The sequence below is a fragment of the Bacillus rossius genome, chromosome 1 (assembly GCF_032445375.1).
Source record: "Bacillus rossius redtenbacheri isolate Brsri chromosome 1, Brsri_v3, whole genome shotgun sequence".
Classification (NCBI taxonomy): domain Eukaryota; kingdom Metazoa; phylum Arthropoda; class Insecta; order Phasmatodea; family Bacillidae; genus Bacillus; species Bacillus rossius.
In genome coordinates, this window is record NC_086330.1 from 93560307 (window position 1) to 93582385 (window position 22079).

Sequence of the window (22079 nt, forward strand, 5' to 3'; positions counted from 1 at the left end):
ACTGTAATAGTAAACAGAAGCTTAAAACTTATCCTACTGTGATTTGACACATGAAAGACTGGAGGATCTCATTTGTAAAATAAAACAAAAAAAAATATTTTGAACATACAAGAAACTCAAAAGAAACTAGACTTAACAGATATAGTTATGATTCTATATATACATATATATTTTTTTATTTAGCGTGTAGCTATTTCAGTACAGCACAGACTTTAAAGAACACATCTGTTTATACAGATTTTTTTATCATCACAATTTGTTTTCAGATATGTTTATTCTGCTGCAAGTATTAAAGTTATTTTCTGATAGCAATTGCATAATAAAAAATTAAGGATGAACAAGTAGGGATATAGTTTTATAACTCAAAATTCATAAGGCTCTCTATGAAAAATTTAAAGCTTGGGACAATATATTATAAGGTATAACTAACAATAATGAGAATTTTGTTTCTGTTAATAATTATTATTGTCATGTATGAACTTTTTTTATCTCAGTCAGCTGTTTAAGTAATTTTTGTTGTGCCCTTATACTTTCTATATTATTGTTAGAAGTGGGGAAAATGGGTTCACAAGGATAGGCCAATTAATTTTATTTGTTACTAATATTTACATTATAGATTAAATCATCACACTTAAAAATGTAGTTTCACAGTTGCTAAATATCTTTCATGTCCACAGTTCACACTCCTCTGTGGAGCTAGGCTCAACGGTGGTTCGCGCCTTACCTCGCTCCTATGCACGCGCACACGCGTGGTCCCGTCGCTCCGCGTCTGTGCCGCTTGCCGAACTCGCACTTCACTCAACATGCCTGTTGGAACTCAACTCCCGCGGACTGGTGTCACCGCTATCATACCCATGGCCATCTTTCTGAAACTGACTGGAGTGGTTGTAACGTGTTGCATCATCCTTGCCGACCCGATGCTCGAAGCATCCAGAATAGCGGCGCTTTTTGACGCCAATCCACGTGGTGGCCTCGTTAAGCCCGCGGAATTCCCAGGCCGCTAAAGGATAGATAACATCACTGAGGAAGGAGAGCAGGGGGGATGGCGATGCCAGGCCGCTCTAATCCTCGAAAGAATGCGTGTGACATCAGTGGCTGTGCGTGGCTGTCAGGCGGCTCATGGGCTCGATTTTGAAATGCACACTGTGAGTAGGCTGTAGCGTGATTGTTGCCATTTACATCAAACGCAGTTCGAATGACACTGTATAATACTATACTCTTCAGACTGTTAAGTTTAAGAGGGGGAAATCACTTGCATAAATATCTCACTTGCTCCAAAGCACGAGAATAGTACTGTCGCGCTCATACTCACGGCTTAAATGTTTTTGGTGTCTGGAGGGATGATTGGCCCTTACTATTTGTCTGGCTGAACAAATATATGTTTGAATAGTCCCTTAAGTAACATATAAAAATCACGCGTCAGAATATTAAGTTAAATATTTTTTTGGAAGCTTTAAAGCATCTGGCAGAAGTTATGGCCGGCGGAAAGTGTCTAGCAGTGTTCATTATTATTTTGTTATAGTATTTTATGAAATATATATAAAAATCAGCATCAGAATTTGAGATAAGTTGATCCTATTTTTAGTTACCTTTCTCACCTGGTAAATCAGCCATCTAACCAACTTAGCGGGTATGCTAATGTTCAATGTACATATGAACACTATTTAAGGCCCCACATTTTGTCTTTCAGAAAATAAATTATGTCTGGGAGCTCTGGCCTCTTGGTCTAATAGTGGCGTACAGTTATATTCCAAACTGTGAACAATTAAACTAACGAAAACAAACCCCAAAGGTTTTTATTCTGAAAACAATTGGCTGGTGCAACTACGTGTTTTCTCGCATAATCGTCGCACATTTTATTCTAAAATCAAGTTTGAAAAAAAGGGGTGCGACTATTATGCGTAAAAAAAAAATTTTTGTTAGATAAAGTTATTCATAAAAGCAAAACTCATTCATGGAAAGTACGTTTATTTAAAAAGGGAAGTATAAAATAGCACGCCAATCAATTTAAATTAATAAGTCATACAACAAAAACCTTTCTTCAATTTTAAACAGAAAAACATCTGTGATCCAAATGCAAGCCGAACGAACGCGTAGCGGGGGTGCGGCGTTTGTCCTAAAATCGTTTGTCCTAAAGCGTTTATCCTAATTTCGTTTGTCCTAAAAATTAGGACAAACGACGTTAGGACAAACGACTTTAGGACAAACGAATTTTAGGACAAACGACGGAACAGCTTCAAAATATTTTTACTCTGAGTTTTAGAACAAACGACTTTAGGACAAACGACATTAGGACAAACGACTTTAGGACAAACGACTTTAGGACAAACGACTTTTAGGACAAACGACGGTTCCAATATCGATAAATCCTTACTCTGAGTTTTAGGACAAACGACTTTAGGACAAACGATATTAGGACAAACGACTTTAGGACAAACGACATTAGGATAAACGACTTTAGGACAAACGACATTAGGACAAACGACTTTAGGACAAACGACATTAGGACAAACGACATTAGGACAAACGACTTTAGGACAAACGACTTTAGGACAAACGACTTTAGGACAAACGACTTTAGGACAAACGACTTTTAGGACAAATGACTTTAGGACAAAAAACTTTGAGTCAAACTATTTTATTTAAAAACCACAGAGCATGTGAGAACTTACAGTAAAAGAAAACGTTTGAAAAAATAATGTTATATACTGGGGAAATACTTTACATTCTATGTAAAAAAAATTCAGCGTTTACGATCGTTACAATTTTTAGACATCTAGGAATAAACGACTACGGTTTCAACGACCTAAATCTGTTTTTTTTTTTTTTTTGCCATCTTGGATCCGCCATATTTAAATAAAGCGCCCCACTCATTATTATGAAATTTTCGTCATGACCGCCATATTGAATTTTTCTGTACCACGGAGGCCGCCATCTTTGATGCCGTCGACTTTGTTTCTGTTCTTTGTTCCTAGATAGCGCCAGCAACGCTCTTGATTTTTTTTGTTCTTCTGGAGGCCGCCATCTTGGATACCGTTGACTTTGTTTCTGCTGTTTGTTCCTAGAGAGCACCAGCCTAGCTCTTTTTTTTTTTTTTTTTTTTTTTGTTCTTCTGGAGGTCACCATCTTGGATACCAAGGACTTTATTACTGCTGTTTGTTCATAGAGAGCGCCAGCGTCGCTCTGATTCATCACATAAGGTCGATGTTCAATTACCTACCATAGCTATTATGGTCCTTATCGACATATTAAATTTAAATTTTTTAACAAAATACATTGGAAGCGCTGTGATTCGAACCATTGCAGCTCTGATCTCTAGGTTGGGAAACATACGCCTTTAACCGTAAGGCCATCGAGACATTTACCAAACTGAGAATAAAATAAGGTATATATAAAAATAACATGCATATTCGGACTTGTAATTTTTTTGATTTGAAGTAATAATAGCACCACCTGTTCGAGACAGAACCACCATCATGTATTAAGACGTAACTGTAACAATTATCGTTACGGTCACAATCTTGAGTATCCGTAATTGTTTTGTTAGAAAATCGGGAAAAAATTTAAAAATCATTAAATAATTAATCAATCGAATTAAATAATAAAAATCTTAAAAAACACAGTTGCACTTTTCGTTACGGTCGCCATCTTGAAAATACATAACTTTAATGCTAGAGATTCGAGAAAAAAAAAGTTACTTATTAGAATACTGATTAATTAGTTCGATTCCTGTCCTTGCTTCGAAACTATTAGAGCAAAATAAAAAAACAGATCCTTCCTCCACGAAGCCACCTACAGACTGATCTCCGCCACCAATAGCAAGGTATATATATATCGTCATCTGGTATGACATGTCCGCCATCTTGTCTTCATCCGCTGGAGTCCACCATCTTGTTTTCGTCTGCTAGAGTGTGCTGATACCATGTTAGTATAATATTCTGTTGACCATAACTTTGTCCTCAACTGTTGGCATTGAACTTTGACTTTGACCTTGAAATTTGACATTGACAGTGAAATTTTACTTTGACCTTGAAATATGATTTTACCTTGACGACCATCATGGATCCGCCATTTCTCGTTCAGTACATGCTACCAGGAGCTACCACCTGCTAGAGGTCATTGCCACCATCTTGTGACACATCAGAGGCTGACATGATCGATGACTGTGCTGACAAATCTAAGGCTGACATGAATGAGTACTGTGCTGAAGCACCTAAATCATGCAAGAGCGAAGACTGTGATGGTGGCTTGAGACCTAAACGATGTAAACAACGTAATAAAATTAATTTCCTGATCAAGCTTGTGATGCTGACATAATTGAGTACTGTGCTGAAGCACCTAAAGCGGTCAAGAGCAAAGACAGTGATGGTGGCTTGAGATCAAAACGATGGAAATGACATAATAAAATTGTAACGCCCCTCGTGCCCAAATAAATATATTATTTTAAATTAATTAAAAACACCTTGGAAACTGCTGGGCAAAATATTAGGAATATTAAAGTTAATTACCAGAGGGGACACGAGGCGGTGAACAAGACAAAATTTACACTCCCTGCACTCTAGTAACTTGGGAGTTCGTGGATCGTTATGTAGAAGAAGGTATATGATAAATAAATACACTATATAAATAATTTGGTCTATAGGTTTTCCTAGTTTATCATTAAGAGGTTTTGTTTTAGCATTATTTCGACATGATAATAAAGATCTTAGTAATTAACAAAGTTAAGGGGGAGCCCCTACATTATTTAAAACAATACATATTACACCTTAACAAACAAATTATTACATTAACAAAATTTCAAGTATAGCACCAAAATTTGATTCTCCCAACGATTACATATATATTAGTTTCCTTGACTTTACATGTTCTTGAGGATTATGTTCTTAAAACACTGCTCACTGGTATCTTTTTAATGAATTTAGTTCCTTCCATGCAAGCGGAAAATATATATAGCTCATATCACCCGGATCTTCCCAGGATGACGTCGGACCGAGAGGAAAACTCTTCTAAAGGGGGAAATCAGCTGGAGGTCCCGAAGATCATGCGGGGAGCAATTTCTCTCCCCAGAAACTTGGATCATGTCTGAAACACAAGTCAAATTCAAATAAATTAGACCTGCTTCCAGACAGTCATACACATTCGTCGCGAAAGGCCAACAAATGGGAATATGGGGAGGGGGAAAAAACGGATTACTCACCAAACAGGGTGTGGAAACAGGGCCTCCGAGGTGTCTCGCGCCGACATCAGGATGACGCGCACCGAGAAATCGCGGATGTGAGTTAGGAAAACAAATTTTTAAAGAATAAAAAAAATAAAAATTTTAACTACACATGACTTTTTCTAAAAACTACATCTGCCTGGCTACTGTACAAATGGGATCACATCCCTTAAGCAACTGACTACATCTTTTATGCAACCGAAAATCGCCGTTCCCGCGAAAAGCCTCTTAGCGCAGAGGACGCCGAGAAGACGTGGTCAGCAGCCGAGGTCAGAGTACTGAGTCCTGGCGATGACGGTCAAAGCTACTAATTAAATCGGGTGGCCGGCCTTAGGAAAAAAGAAGGGGAAGGTTCGGCTCATGGCCGCAAACATGCGAATGAGTCCGAGGCGGTCGTGACAAGAACACAGACATGCGCACTCTCTACCGGCAAGTACAGAAGGCAACAAACAATCGACTTCTACTGGCCGCGAGAAGAAACATAGTGCCTTATGGCGCTGCGGTGCTGCTTTCTAGCGTCGTAAAGTGGAACTAATTGAGGCGGTGTGCTGACTTGCCACCAGGTGTCAAGAGGGTGTGCTATACACGCTGGCGACCAGGCTCGCGGTTACTTTTTCTGCCGCTAGATGTCGAGGACGTCTCTGTAAGACCAGGGAGAAAGTCCTTGAATTAGCCCATCGTCTTGGCTAAGTTCACATCAGGTCACTGCTCCCGACTTGATTTCTCAGAACAAATGTGAGGTGGAGTGAGAGGAAGGGGGGACAGAAATAGCCACTAAGGTGGGAACACAGGTCCACTGGAGACCCATTCGTGAGGAGACTTGCTATTCTCAGCAGGCCTCTAAGAAGAAGCAGCTTGCAGCCCAGAAGCCACTCAATGCAATTTTGGTCATGAAGAGAAATAAAATTACAAACTCGGGACGTGACTGCAGGCGAGAGAAATTTCAACTGGGCTGCCCACGTCCACATTTAACAGCAAAATATCAGACGGGCCCCCTGGGAAAGGGGTCTTCGGTCCACTGGCACAAAGTTTAAACACGTGGCGTACAGCGGCCTAACAAAGAGCAAATCACCCCCTTAACCAGATAAATTTTAAAAAAAAAATAAGATTTCCAGAAAAAAATTTAAAATTTTAGAAAAATAAAAAAAGGTGACGAAATGCCTAATTTCCGGCACAAAATAAATTATCCTAATCAAGCTTGTGATAATCACTGGTCGATGACGAAAGTGACCTTGTGGTTGGTGTTGAAACAGAAGACACCAGGGATAATCATTTTTATTATAAACATACACGGAAGATGAACGTAGCAGAGAGATTGATTATACCTCATGGGAAGATCCTAACATATTGGTTGACAGGCTAAGACTTCTACATGGTTCGCTTTGTGCAGGAATCTATTCGAGCATCAAAGAAATATCCTACATACTTAAAGAACTGAGGGAAGCTAGCTACATAAAATAATGGTTTCCATTAATTGCATGTGTATAAACTTGAAGAAAAATTAATATTATTTAAAAATGTACTTTATCATTTCTCGAAAGCTCATATCTAAATAAATTTATAACTAGAAGGTGTAAAAAAGTCACGACTGACATCCAAAATGTATACTAATAAAGTCATGCATGTAATCATGTCAAGTTCGATAAAAAAAAGTAATTGAAATCAGTTGGAGCATTTGCAGCATTTGGAGCTGTTGGTGTAATTGGAGCTGTTGGAGCATTTGAAGCATTTGGAGATGTTGGAGCCTTTGGAGCTGTTGGAGCAGTTGGAGCATTTGATGCATTTGGAGCATTTGGAGCTGTTGGAGCATATGGAGCATTTTGAGCTGTTGCAGCATTTGGAGCTGTTGAAGCATTTGGAGCATTTGGTGCATTTGGAGCCTTTGTAACATTTGGAGCTGTTGGAGCATTTGGAGCATTTGGAGCTGTTGGAGCATTTGGAGCTGTTAGAGCATTTGGAGGAGTTTGAGCTGTTGGAGCTAAGAATTAGTCGTTTCACGTCTATGCAGGGCTAAATGTTTATAAGATTGCTGGCTTTCGCAAGTGATCCTTTATTAGGATAGAAATAATGTAATAAATATTATGTTTGTAAAAGAACTTGCGGTGTTTTATTTCTCGAAGCTGACAATTTTCTGGTATTTAAATTAAATTTATTTTCAGCTTCGTTCATAGATCGAAGAAAGTTTTGATTCAATATGTAAAATAATGTGTGATTTTTTCGGTGAATTTTGGAATTTTTCCCGAACTAATTAGTCAATAAATACAAATATCTAAAATCGCGGTCGTAATGGTTTATAGGATGATGGTAATAGATGATTTTAAGTCTCTATTAGGACTTTGATAATAATTTATTATAATAATTATTTTTTCCATAAAATTATTTTTTTGTATCATCCAAGGATCGAACCAAGAACAGGAATTGATATAATCAATCATTACTTTAAAAAGTGAATTTTTTGTTGAATTTTTGAATTTTTTCCAGAATTTGTAGCTAAATAATTACACGATTCCAAGATGGCGCCCAAATTTCAAGATGGCAGGCACTTCAGTAATAATAAATGATTACTGCACTCTAGCAGGTAAAGTTTAGACAAGTATGATGGTAATGTACTCTATAAAACGAGTACACGCACAAGATGGTGTCCTCCAGCAGACGAAAACAAGATGGTGGCAATGACCTCTAGCAGGTGGTAGCTCCTGGTAGCATGTACTGAACGCAAAATGGCGGATCCATTATGGTCGTTAAGGTAAAATCAAATTTAAGGTTCGTCAACTTTCAAGGTCAAGGTCAAAGTTCAAGGTTAATGTCATATTTCAAGATCAAGGTCAATGTTCAATGCCAACAGTTGAGGACAAAGTTATGGTGAACATAATATTATACTAACATGGTATCAGCACACTCTAGCAGACGAAAACAAGGTGGTTATCTCCAGCGGATGATTACAAGATGGCGGACATGTCGTCATACTAGCTGACGATATATATATACCTTGCTATTGGTGGCGGAGATCAATCTGTAGGTGGTTTCTGTGGAGGAAGGATCGGTTTTTTTTGGTCTAATAGTTTCGAATAAAGGACAGGAATCGAACTAATTAATCAGTATTCTAATAAGTAACTTTTTTTTCTCGAATCTCTAGCATTAAAGTTATGTATTTTCAAGATGGCGACCGTAACGAAAAGTGCAACGGTGTTTTTTAAGATTTTTATTATTTAATTCGATTGATTAATTATTTAATGATTTTTTAAATTTTTTCCCGATTTTCTAACAAAACAATTACGGATATTCAAGACTGTGATCGTAACGATAAATGTTACAGTTACGTCTTAATACATGATGGTGGTTCTGTCTCGAACAGGTGGTGCTATTATTACTTCAAATCAAAAAAATTACAAGTCCGAATATGCATGTTATTTTTATATATACCTAATTTTATTCTCAGTTTGGTAAATGTCTCGATGGCCGTGCGGTTAAAGGCGTATGTTTTCCAACCTAGAGATCAGAGCTGCAATGGTTCGAATCACAGCGCTTCCAATATATTTTATTAAAAATTTTAAATTTAATATGTCGATAATGACTATAATAGCTATGGTAGGTAATTGAACATCGACCTTAAGTGATGAATCAGAGCGACACTGGCGCTCTCTTTGAACAAACAGCAGAAATAAAGTCCTTGGTATCCAAGATGGTGACCTCCAGAAGAACAAAAAAAATCAAGAGCGTTGCTGGCGCTATCTAGGAACAAAGAACAGAAACAAAGTCGACGGCATCCAAGATGGCGGCCTCCAGTGGTACAGAAAAATTCAATATGGCGGTCATGACGAAAATTTCATCTTAATGAGTGGGGCGCTCTATTTAAAAATGGCGGATCCAAGATGGCAAAAAAAAAAAACAGATTTAGGTCGTTGAAACCGTAGTCGTTTATTCCTAGATGTCTAAAAATTGTAACGATCGTAAACGCTGAATTTTTTTTACATAGAATGTAAAGTATTTCCCCAGTATATAACATTATTTTTTCAAACGTTTTCTTTTACTGTAAGTTCTCACATGCTCTGTGGTTTTTAAATAAAATAGTTTGACTCAAAGTTTTTTGTCCTAAAGTCATTTGTCCTAACTTGGTTTTTCATAATGTCGTTTGTCCTAAAATCATTTGTCCTAAAAGTCGTTTGTCCTAAAGTCGTTTGTCCTAAAGTCGTTTGTCCTAATGTCGTTTGTCCTAAAGTCGTTTATCCTAATGTCGTTTGTCCTAAAGTCGTTTGTCCTAATGTCGTTTGTCCTAAAGTCGTTTGTCCTAAAACTCAGAGTAAGGATTTATCAATATTGGAACCGTCGTTTGTCCTAAATTCGTTTGTCCTAAAGTCGTTTGTCCTAAAGTCGTTTGTCCTAATGTCGTTTGTCCTAAAGTCGTTTGTCCTAAAACTCAGAGTAAAAATATTTTGAAGCTGTTCCGTCGTTTGTCCTAAAATTCGTTTGTCCTAAAGTCGTTTGTCCTAAAGTCGTTTGTCCTAATGTCGTTTGTCCTAAAGTCGTTTGTCCTAATTTTTAGGACAAACGAAATTAGGATAAACGCTTTAGGACAAACGATTTTAGGACAAACGACGTGTACCCTGCGTAGCTACCGTAGTACCACGAAAGAATGCAGGCTATCAAATGTAGTTAACTCAGCACCTGATAGAGAGCGCGTGTTGTATGCAATCAATATTCATATTAATATTCAGTTATGTGTGCACACACTATACGGGAAGCGACACAACCAGAGAGTGTGCGTTGCATGCACCCGGCGAGATATCGATATTCGGCTACGTGCGCGCGCTCTATACGGAAAGCAACATAATCAAACATTAATGATTGCAACGAGTGCTGGCTACAGTTTTGTACGCGATGCACAGCGGCAACACTGACGAACAGATGAAGGTTATAACGTTCAAAAAGTCTTTAAAAGACAATTTACACGTCAGACAACTTTGTATTTCCTTTAATTAAATATGTAAGTGATAATGTCCGAATAAATATTGGATTTCTATTTTCAAAAAAAAAAAACATTGTTTTATACGAAAAAAATGCCCACACAAAGGGCTCGGAATCTAATAGCAGGACCAAAAACATTATGCGACGTTTACGCGAGAGGTTTTTTTATCCAAATTTTTACGCCCTAAAATATGGGTGCGTCGATTACGCGAGTGCGACCACTATGCGATAAAAGAGTAACCTCGAGTAAAATTATCCTACCAAAACTATAGACGGGTGGCTGCTAAGTGTGTTCGAAGGACCGTGCGGCTAATCAATATGGCCATCTACAACATAAGATTTCATTTCATTATCATGAAAAGATGAAAGAAGAAGGAAAATAGAAACAAGAAAGGGCTGCCATCACCCACTGTCTCGTGGCTGTGACCTGGGGTGGGCCTAGTGGGTTGAGGTGTTGATATACAGGGTGAGCACAAAAGAAGTATACAAAATCAAAAATTAATAAAATCTAAACGGTACAACATACGGGCTTCAAACCTTTTATAATTCATAGAGAATCTCTGGAAGTTTTTTTTTGACGTATAGACTCACTTCTTTTGTTGCAGACTGCCGCCGCCAGACAGTACTAGCGTCGAAAATGGCTCCTACACCGCAACAGAAGAGCTGGTGTGTCCTGCAGTTAGCAAAAACGGGGTGTGTAACTGCTGTGCAACGAGCGTTTCGCACACACTTTCGTCAAGAACCACCCACCAGAGTATCCATATTAACCTGGTACAAAAACTTTGAAGAGAACGGCTGCATTTGCAAAGGCAAGAGTCCTGGTCGCCCTCCTGCGCCAGAGCAAGCTGTGGATCGTGTTCGAGCTGCATTCCTGCGAAGCCCACAAAAATCAACACGTCGCGCAAGTCGTGAGCTGCAGATCCCACAAACAACAATTTCCAAAATCTTACGTAAACGCTTGCGCATGAAACCTTACAGATTGCAGATGGTCCAGGCACTCACTCCCGCCGATTATGCAGCACGATCGGAATTCTGCATCGAAATGTTGGCAAGAATGGAGAATGACGAAAACCTATCAAAGAGGTTAATTTTTAGCGATGAAGCAACATTTCACACAAACGGTAGAGTTAATCGTCACAATGTTCGTGTTTGGGGAACACAACACCCCCATGAAACCATCGCATATGAACGAGATTCGCCAAAGGTCAATGTCTTCTGCGCAGTGTCGAGGGAGAAGATTTACGGCCCCTTCTTTTTCTTGGAGAAGACTGTCACAGGCACTACATACCTCGATATGATTTCTTTGTGGTTGCTGCCTCAATTGCAAGACGACTCCGACAACTTTATCTTTCAACAAGATGGTGCACCTCCACACTTCCACCTGGCTGTACGGGAACACCTCAACACACATCTGCCTGGGCGATGGCTCGGTCGAGCAGGTGCTGGTGATGACGTGTGGTGCAGGTGGCCACCACGATCACCAGACCTAACCCCTTGTGATTTCTTCTTGTGGGGTTACATCAAAGACATGGTGTTTGTCCCGCCCCTACCACAATCCTTACCACAGCTAAGACAGCGAATTGCAGTTGCGGTAGAGTCCATCACTACCGATATGTTGTGCAGGGTGTGGGATGAGTTCGAATATCGTCTCGACGTTTGCCGTGTGACAAGAGGAGCACACATCGAATCCCTTTAATATGTTAAAAAAAACTTCCAGAGATTCTCTATAAACTATATAAGGTTCGAAGCCTGTATGTTGTACCGTTTAGATTTTATGAATTTTTGATTTTGTATACTTCTTTTGTGCTCACCCTGTATATCTGGCAGGGCACCAAGGTAGTCTACAAACTAACAGCTGCTGTTGTGTGGGTCATCGGCCCCCTATGTGGTCCACTAGACTTTTAGGCTGCTGGTTGGTGTTGGGTGGAAGATCTAACTATGAAAATGATTCACAGTCCCTACACAGTATATGTTACACACTGACTGATTATACTGCAAACTACGAAATAAGAGCAAGTGGTTGGATAACATAGTCTTAATTCACACGTGGCATTGACGAGAATTACATAGTTGGAAGTGTCAAATTACACTTACATTGCAATTCTGATCACGTTAAGCTAGTTAATTACATACAACAGGGATACCTAATAGCAGTCTTTGGATGGATGCTTTGTTATTGGAACGTATTTTTCATGAGTTGTGAATCTGCAATAGAATTAACTAAAACATTTGTGAGTCTAGCAGACACATGCACGGTTTTATTAGTTCAAACAAATACCCTAGAGTTGGCCATTCAGGTACAAAGTTGATTCCGCTGAGTAGTCACATGGTGGGGTGAAGTTTAAGGTGGGCGGGATAAGTCTAGCAACGCAAAATTACACGGGGACGCGTGGGAAGCTACTAGAAAGTGATGTCGGTTGTAGTATCATATTGAACCAGCATTACAAATCAAAGTTGCAAACTTAAAGGCTTCCCATGAAATGGCACGTCTGCCAACAAGACAACAATTATATTCAAGTTCAACTACTGAGGTTCACTTCCATGCTTTCAAAGTTTTTATCATGGTTAACTTTTTTGATGTTCTTAAATGTCAGATTGCTATTCCCTCCATGAGGTCAAAGACGCAAGAGCGAACTGCGGGCAAACGAGCTGACGTCGTTCCAACAAGTGCTCCCTTCGCTCGCACAGGTCATTATGTTCCCTCGTCGCCTCACCAGAGAAAAGGGGGGGGGGGGGGTAGTTCGCGGCTTGAGGAGTCCTGCTGCGCTTGGGACGTTTTTGCGGGGAGCGGGCTCCAGGTGAAGCGCAGCGATGTGGAACGTGGCAGTCGAACTTCAGACCTGGACCAGTCAAGTTGTGTGTCACACCTCGCAAGTAAACGGTTCCGCCGGTAATTGAGCAGCTCCGCCCGCACCGGGCCACCACCTCTACCGATCCAGCTCCCTGCCAGCCACGTGGCGACATCACGACCCCGAGGATCTCCGCTCTACCTGTGAACTGGCCCACAGGGTCTAATCTTAGGCTAGTTGGCGCCTTCAGCGACAGAAACATCGTAGCAGGTACCGGTAGGACGACAAATGGCGCCCAGCTATTGTGGCTACCAAATTTTAGGCAAATCAGATAAAAATTCAGCTTGCTAGAGACGTACAGCGCAAACCAGCGGGCGAAAACGGCATAACTTGCAGGGTAGGGACCAAGGACTTCAGGCGCGCAGCACTAGACAGACAGGCGCCGGGTAACGAGACCCGCCGGAGAAATAAGGTCACGGCACCCCCCACCCCAGCAGCGCGCAGGCTGCAGGACACCACCCCTACACCCGCGGGCCGAGCGCGCACGAGATCGCCCGAGGATCACCGAGGCAACACATTTCACCACCGACCGCGACCGCGCAAACATCCGCGAGGCGAGGACGTGCGGACAAGACCGCTCGGACGATAACGAAGGGAGCTTCCTCCCGGATCTGTCCGCGCCCGCAACCGACGCCGCGACCCGACGTCCGGCTCTGACAGCCGCGAACCACGCCATGTACGCAGGAGCTGACGTAACCATCGCCATGGAGGAGCCATTGCGACCCCTGCGGAAAACCATACACCAACAACAGCTGCGCTGGTGAGTACCCTCATATGTGCTGCACATGTCAGTTTCCGCACTTAAGGGCAGAGAGCAATCTCCGAGCCCCGACAGGCCCTCTGTGTGCCGCGAACAGGTGCCCGGGCCGCCATGACGAAGTAGCACGTTGTCAACAGTTTGGGACTATCAGGCACCGCGCAAGCGCGGACGCACTCGAGTTTGTAAACTTCCGCGACGGACTTTACCTATGTGTCGAGTGCGAAGGACGCGCACGTAGGCGACAGAGTGGCTCCCTGGCCTTAGTGCACCGCCCCCCTAGCGGACCTGTCACTCTCCCAGAATTCACGGGCCACGCCCACGACGACCCGAGTTTATTCCTAAGTGCGTGTGAAGAGAAACTAACCCGGCACAACACAGCGCCCGAAGACTGTATGGAGCGGGTCAGCGGACAGCTGCGAGGGGAAGCACGCACTTGGTGGTCTCAGGCGGGGGGATACGATGTGGGCTGGGAAGACTTCTCATGCCAGTTGGAGGCTCGGTTCAACGACGTGCACACCCAGAACAAATGCCGCAGTGAACTGTTCAGCCGCGCGCAAGAGAGTGGGGAGAACGTGAAGGTGTTTGTTTATGGCAAACTTCAACTTTACCGCCGCCTTGCACTCACGGGCCGCGCCGACGACGTGCTCCCTTTCATCGTAGAGTTGGTGTCTCCCGGTCTACGCCCATTCTTGCGCGGAGTAGTTGCGCACGGACTTGAAAACTTCTTCGCCCGAGCCAGGGACATAGAATACAATCTGATGGCGCACCGACGTACCAAAAACATCGCGACGCCGCGCCCAACTCCGCAAACTCGAGGCGGTGCAACCAGAGGACGCGCAAGCAGTCTTTCCGTACGTAGAACAGCCGCCTCCGAGAGATAACTACCGGCCTTACACTCCGCCCCGTGGGAGGGGGGAGCGTCACAAACCAGCTCGCACAGCCACGGCGCACAACAACCGCACCGCGAGGAGTGCCGCGGCAGACCACAGGTTGCCCAAGACAGTCGCCCGCCTCGCTGTCGCTACTGCCCCACGGCGGAAAACCACTTGCACAATGTGTGTCCGACACACAAGGCCATCTGACAGGCGCGATGGGGGGAGGCCGTACCTCCGGGAAACTCCGTCTAGGGAGCAGTGACATCGCTGGCCACCGTCCCCCTACCATTCGTCCAGCCCCGCACACGCGTGCGCCACCACGGCCACCAGGTCGCGGTGACACCCCACCCAAGCGCACCATGTTCCAAAACATAGGGGAGCAACGCCTCCCTCCAAGAAGCGACGCCGCTAATCGAGCGTCGGGCCCGCCCCAGGTCGCCGGCGAGCGACGCCGCCCTCCAGGCATCGGCACCGCCCCCGCCCACAGCTGCAGGGCCCGACGAGGCACCGCCCTGCCTATCAGGGACCACTGGGGATGGCCCGCCTCATCTGTTCGGGGCCCGCGCCAGGTCGCGGGCGAGCGACACCGCCCACCAGGCATCGGCGCCGCCCCCGCCCGCAGCTGCAGAGCCCGACGAGGAACTACCCTTTCCATCAGGGACCACTGGGGACTGCCTGCCTCATCCGTTTGCGGCCCGCCCCAGGTCGCCGGCGATCGACGCCACCCTCCAGGCATCAGCGCCGCCCCCGCCTGTAGGTGCAGGGCTGAGTCGGGCCAAAGCCCGCCTGGGCCGAATGGGGCCAGAGGCCGCGGAGCTGATCTGAATATCAGTGGAGCGAATGGGCAGTCCATAGCCACGCTAGTGGACACCGCAGCCACACACACTTATGTCGCGGCCCTCCTCGTTCCTGAGGGGGACCTGGTGCCGGAGGTCAACACCATCCAGCTGGCCACTACTGGGACTAGCACGCTAACGACTGGGCGTGCCCAGGTAGAGATTGGCATTAGAGACATTGTGAGCTGCACCAGTGCCCTGGTTGTGCGGGACCTTCGCGATAACCTCATCCTGGGGCTACCCTGGCTGGTGCAAGAGGATGCCACTGTTGAGGTCCGTGCAGGGAGGATCCATGTGGGGACCAGGGGCCGCCGAACTGTATATGGGCTGAGACACGCCCCACCCCCTTCCCGTGCTTAACCCCCCCGCCAGCTGACCACCGCCACAATGTTCCCCCTGAGTACCACAAATTGTTAGAGACAGTCCTGGAGCAGCAGTACCAGGTGTTCTCCGCAGCAGACCAACTATGCCGAACCAATGTCACAGAGCATTGCATCCCCACCATCTCTCACATTCCGCCTTACGAGAAACCATTCGGGTTTTGGCCCCGCGAACTACTTGCCATCAGGGAGCAAATCGCAGAGATGTTGTGCGATGGCGTCATAGAGCCTAGCGAGTCCCCATACAACTGTAGGATCGTAATGGCAAGCAAAAAAGATGGCTCACTTAGATTCTGTGTAAATTTCAAGCCAATCAATAACCTCACCATCCCCGCACCACCACCCCTCATCTTCATCTCAGAGGCTCTCACAGGGTTAGGAGATGCCCACATCTTTTCGACACTAGACCTGAAGTCGGGGTACTGGCAAGTCCCAGTAAGCCCCAAGGATCGCCCCAAGGCCGTGTTTATGGCACCCGATGGGCGGCGCTTTCAGTTCTGCGCGATGCCGTTCGGGGTGCAGGACGCCCCCGCGACATTCCAGACCATGATGGTCCGCGTCCTGGACGGGTACGTTGGCGATTTTGCAGCTGCTTAGCTCGATGACATGATCATCTGGTATCGGAAGTGGGAGAACCATGCCTACCATCTCTCGCAGGTCCTTGAACGACTCGCCACGGACGGACTCACATGCGCGCCACACAAGTGTTACATCGGCGCCCGTGAGCTAGAGTTCTTGGGGCACATCGTCAGCGCCGAGGGCTGCTGCCCCATCCCCGAACAGCTAAGCCTCATTGACAGGAAACAGGGGCACCGCACCAGGAAGCAGCTCCAAAAGCTAATGGGGCTGTTAAACTGGTTACGTTCATTCATTCCCAATTTTGCCACAATCACCGCACCCATGACGGACCTATTCTCCCCGAAAACAAAGTTTCGGTGGACGGAAGCCACGGACTAATCACTCATCCTAGTGAAGCAACAGTTCTGCGAGTGCCACAACCTGTCACATCTGGCCCCAGACAAGCCCATCTTTGTCCAGACGGATGCCAGCCAGGACGGTATGGGCGCAGTTCTCTACCAGGTGGGTGATGATGGGGAGCGACGGGTAGCAGAGTATGCAAGTGCCAAGTTCGGCCCTGCAGAACGACGCTATCACGTGAACGAGCAGGAGTGTCTCATGGTGGTGTGGGCCCTCAAACGTTTCTGGCACCACCTTGAGGGGAGACCATTCACCCTGCGCTTGGATAGTAAGTGTCTGCGGTGGCTGGACTCTGCCCAGGGACGAAAATCGAAGTTCATCCGCTTAAGTACTCATGCTCCAGGGCTTCACATTCCATGGCGAACATATCCCTGGGCGAGAGAACCAGCTGGAAGATGAGCTGTCCCGTCACCCAGACCCTTATACCATCTTCCAAGACACTCAAGGGTGGGATGACCTGATGCCACCGTCCCACCAGCCAGCTACCGGTCTAGCAGCATCACCTCCAGCGGCACTCTACGTCATCGGACGAGCGGATCCCACGGTCCAAGCAGAGGCATCTCCCACCCTGGCCACTCTGGTAGATCACGTCAAACTGGCCCAGCAGAATGACCCAGACACGCAGCGCAACCTGGCAGAATGCGGTGAACGCGCCATCCCACACCACCGCAACCTGGACGGGGTCCTGCAGAGCAGGGTGCCGGGTGACATGGACACCTGGCAGACCCATGTACCCCCCACTGCACAACAGCTGGTGCTGCAGTATTTCCACAACCATGATCTAGCAGGCCACCCGGGAGCAGATCAGACCCAACAGGAGATCAGGAAGCTGTTCCATTGGCCGGGCATAGCACGGGATGTCCGAGAATACGTGCGCAACTGCCAGCTCTGCCAGCAGCGCAAGGCCCGCCGGGCCGATGGGATTGATCAACAGCGCCCCAGGCGACCGGAGGAACCATTCCACATAGTATCCCTCGACGTCATGGGCCCCTAACCTCGCACATCGCGGGGCAAGCGGTTTTTCGTCGTGGTCACGGATGTGTTCACACGTTGGTCGGAGGCATTCGCAGTATCCAATGTACGAGCAGGGACAGTAGCAGCCCTACTGGACAATGAGGTCTTCCCCCGTTATGGGTATCCGAGAGTGTTACTAACGTACAACGGGACACAGTTCGCAGGACGGCAGTGGAAGGCCGACTGCCGCAGGTGGGACGTAGAGCACCACACTACCCTGACTTACTACCCCAGGGCGAACCCGACGGAACGTTGCAACCAGGACATAAAAATCCAGTTGCGCCTCTGTCTGGGGGAAGACCATTCCAAATGGGACTTCCACCTGCCGATGCTGCTCTATTGCCTGCGGCGGCGGACCAATGTGGTCACGGGCTGCACCCCTGCTGAACTGCTTCATGGGCAGAATCTCGCCCTACCAGGGGAGCTCCAGGTCGCAGAAGCAGCAGGAGTTGTCACCCGTTCCCCTGTCACTGACTTTATAGAAGAGGCACGGCAACACCAGGCTCGATTCCTAGCCACACGCACTCCACAATCACCAAATCCACCGATGCCATTGGAGCCCGGGCAAATGGTGTATTCCCGGTGTCACCACTTGTCGTCTAGCAGCAAGCGCTACTGCACAGGTCTGAGCCCCAAATGGGCCGCCCCCCGGGAGGTACTGCGACGTCTAGAGCCCACTTCTTAATTGATCATACTCCCGAATGGTAGGTCGACAAAGATCCACCGGGATGATTTGCATCTCGTCCCACCCAAAGGCGCCCCAACTGTTCCAGCGGGAGACAGGAACAGTGGAAATGACCAGCATACATCCACTGCTCACCCCACGTCCCCATCTGCTCAACCCCCAAGCACTTGTTGTCCTACATCCCCACCAGACCAACACCCAACAACCATTTGTCCCACGTCACCATCAGATCAACACTTAACCACTCCTTGTCATACGTCCCCATCAGCTCAACACCTAACCACCACTCGTACTGCGTCCCCATCAGACCAACACCCATCTACCGCTCACCCCCGTGCTCCGTTCGAGCGGCGCAACTTTGCGCGAGCTCGAGACCCTAATGGATCGGCTGGACCCAGAGGGTTTGTCCGTAGAACTTTATGATGGGGACAACCCAACCCTGCTCAACCCCGTGTCGCATCCGCAGATCACATTCCCTGATGGAATAGACGACGACTCCCGATCCAGTTCGCCAGGATGGCCCGGCTGGGATCAACCACTCTGGCCATTGGACGCGAGCCATGGCAGTTCAATGTTCAGGATGAACATGGAGGAGCCAGAACAATCCGAAGCCGGACCATCTCAGGAAGGGTGTCCATGCAACACGCGGCAAGTCTTGGTGGAACAGGGCTGCAAGAACAGCTCCAGGGCAACGGCAGTAACACCCAGCGGCCTAACGGGATGCAGGGACGAAGTCGAACCGCAACAGGAGAGTCAATGGGAGTCCAGCATCCCGGGGTAAGCCCGACACGTGGGACTGAAGCGCTCTACTCGAGCCCGTGTAGCCCCACGACACCTGGTGGACTACGAGTGGGAAAACCCACATGAGAAGACCAACCGAGCGCCACACCCCGATGCACCACGCCTTCAGGTAATGACTCTCCTCCCTTTGGATGCCCGGTCCATTTTCCCCATCATTGCCAGCCAAACCCCGAGCACAGAACCCTCCAGATACATTCCGAACATTGGTGGGGAACAGGCCCCGAGGCAGTGCGTGTGACATGGGGCTTAGAGGGGCATAACTGCCTCAGTGAAGGGGGGGCATTTGACGTCGTTCCAAGTGCTCACTTCGCTGGCACAGGTCGTTATGTTCCCTCGTCGCCTCACCAGGTCCGGGGGGGGGGAGGGTAGTTCGCGGCTTGAGGAGTCCTGCTGCGCTTGGGACGTTTTTGCGGGGAGCGGGCTCCGGGTGACGCGCAGCGATGCGAAACGCGGCAGTCGAGCTTCAGACCTGGACCAGGCAAGTTGTGTGTCGCACCTCGCAAGTGAACAGTTCCGCCGGTAATTGAGCAGCTCCGCCCGCACCGGGCCACCACCTCTACCGATCCAGCTCCTTGCCAGCCATGTGGCGACGTCACGACCCCGAGGATCTCCACTCTACCTGTGAACTGGCCCACAGGGTCTAAACTTAGGCTAGTTGGCGCCCTCAGCTACGGCAACATCGTAGTAAGGACCGGTAGGACGACAGAGCATACACAGCCAGGTCTTCATACGAGTACTGGCACTCACAGAGGAAAGTCACGACTGAGCCAAGCAATAGGTGGAGCATGCGGGAAGTGTAAGGATACCTGACAGGAACTAAGAACTACCTATCTTTGTGATCGAGCCAATTGTAGAATGCTTCCTGATCTAATTGTGCAGCCATTTGTTCCAACGTTTGATCTTCAGAGCTGCCACTTGCAAAATCTTGAATTTATTCATTTTCGTTATCATCAAAACTCAAAATTTCCCCTGATGTCTAAATTTTTTCGCAGAATATTTTGCAGAACTTGCAGCACTATCATCTTGTGTCATGGCCACATCACCATCCAAACTTTTTCCAGGCACCACAATAATTTGCTTTTGTTTCCTAGGCTTTGGCAAACCAATCTACTCTTGTCATTTTCTTTCTTGTGCTTCAATAAAAGAATCTTGCAAAGAATTATTATCAACTTAAGAGCGCATGGGAGATAATATTTTCTCGCGCGCGGTCAGTTGAAGTGGTTCATTTTTTCCTCGTACAATAGCGTTGCGTTCGGTCACGGGCGTATGGAGCGAATCCAAGTGGAGATACCGCGAACTAGTAGGAAAACGGAATGTCAATGCGAGGGGGGGTGGGGGAAGTGAGACACAAAGAAGAATGAAGGACGGCTGATAGGGGTGGGATGAGTCAACTGTAGCAGCCGACGCAACGGCTTTGTGATGTGCTGAGACGCACAAGACGACACTGGACCATAACGCCCGTTTCATACATAACCAGGCGGAGCGGATAGAACATTTTTTTTTTTTTTCGTTTAAAGGAACGCCGTTTTTATGCTTAACTGTTTCGGCGTCCGTGGATGGTACTGTGTGATACAACACCACTTTGTTTAAATAAAACCGTACAACAGTTCTGGTACATAAAATATTACAAAGTAATAAATTTATCACTCATGTTTATTTTACATTTTACTGCAAGCGAAACAAAAAAAAATAGAACTTTCGATACAAGGTTAGACTACATACCTAATAGTTTAGTATTGTCAAACTGCCTGACTTCAGAACGAAACTTCTTATTTATACCTTTTTAATACACTTGACGTTTCTGACTCGTGTTTTGTAACAAATGTACCGTTGATTTGTAGAGAATAAAACACAACATAATTTGTTAATAGTTTGAGAAGATAACAGCATATTAAACTCTGAAAAATCACCGATCTCGGCACTTTCCGGATTACAAAATATCGGCTTGACCTCAACTTTTTCTGCTCTTATCGCGCGAGATTGCATTATTACCAATGGCGCGTCTTGATAGGCTAGAACAGTTTTCCGCTCTGTCTGGTCAGCGTTGTCTGGCTGACCCGAATTACTAGGAACTGGCTCAGGCAACTGAAGCTGAACTACTCCAGGAAATATTATTCTAATCAGTTTGCTAGTGTACTATTTTCTACATGAACATTTGCTAATTATTTCTCCAAATTTCGTTTCGAAGTTTAAAAAAAACATGAAGTCCGTGTAGTCTACGTTTTTGATTGAAAAGTCAAACAAGAATTTGTCCTTTTTTTCTCCCCGCAATGGACCTAGATACTAGTTTCTATATTTTCTCTAAATCCAAATGTCCATTCTTTAATTTTAACTTTAATTTAACTTTTATAAATGTATGTTGACTATAATTAAGAATACCTTTTTTTATCGATCAACATAATATTTGCTCCGTAACCAATTAAGTGAACTTAAAAGTGAATGTTACTGGCATTACAGTATATTACACATGAATTATTATTATTGCAATCACAACTGGTAATCATAATTTAAACAGAACTACTATAATCTATTTCATTGTCCGAATTAGGACGTTTAGCTTGTGAGAAAGGTCTCTGTAAACAGGATTGCAAAGATCTTATTTTACCAGAAAACTATTGGCCTGCCAGAAACTTTCTAAAAAAGTGAACGTCAAAATTCGTACAACATGGATTTCATCTCAATGGAAGTTATATCGCTTTTTCGAAATTGAATGACAGT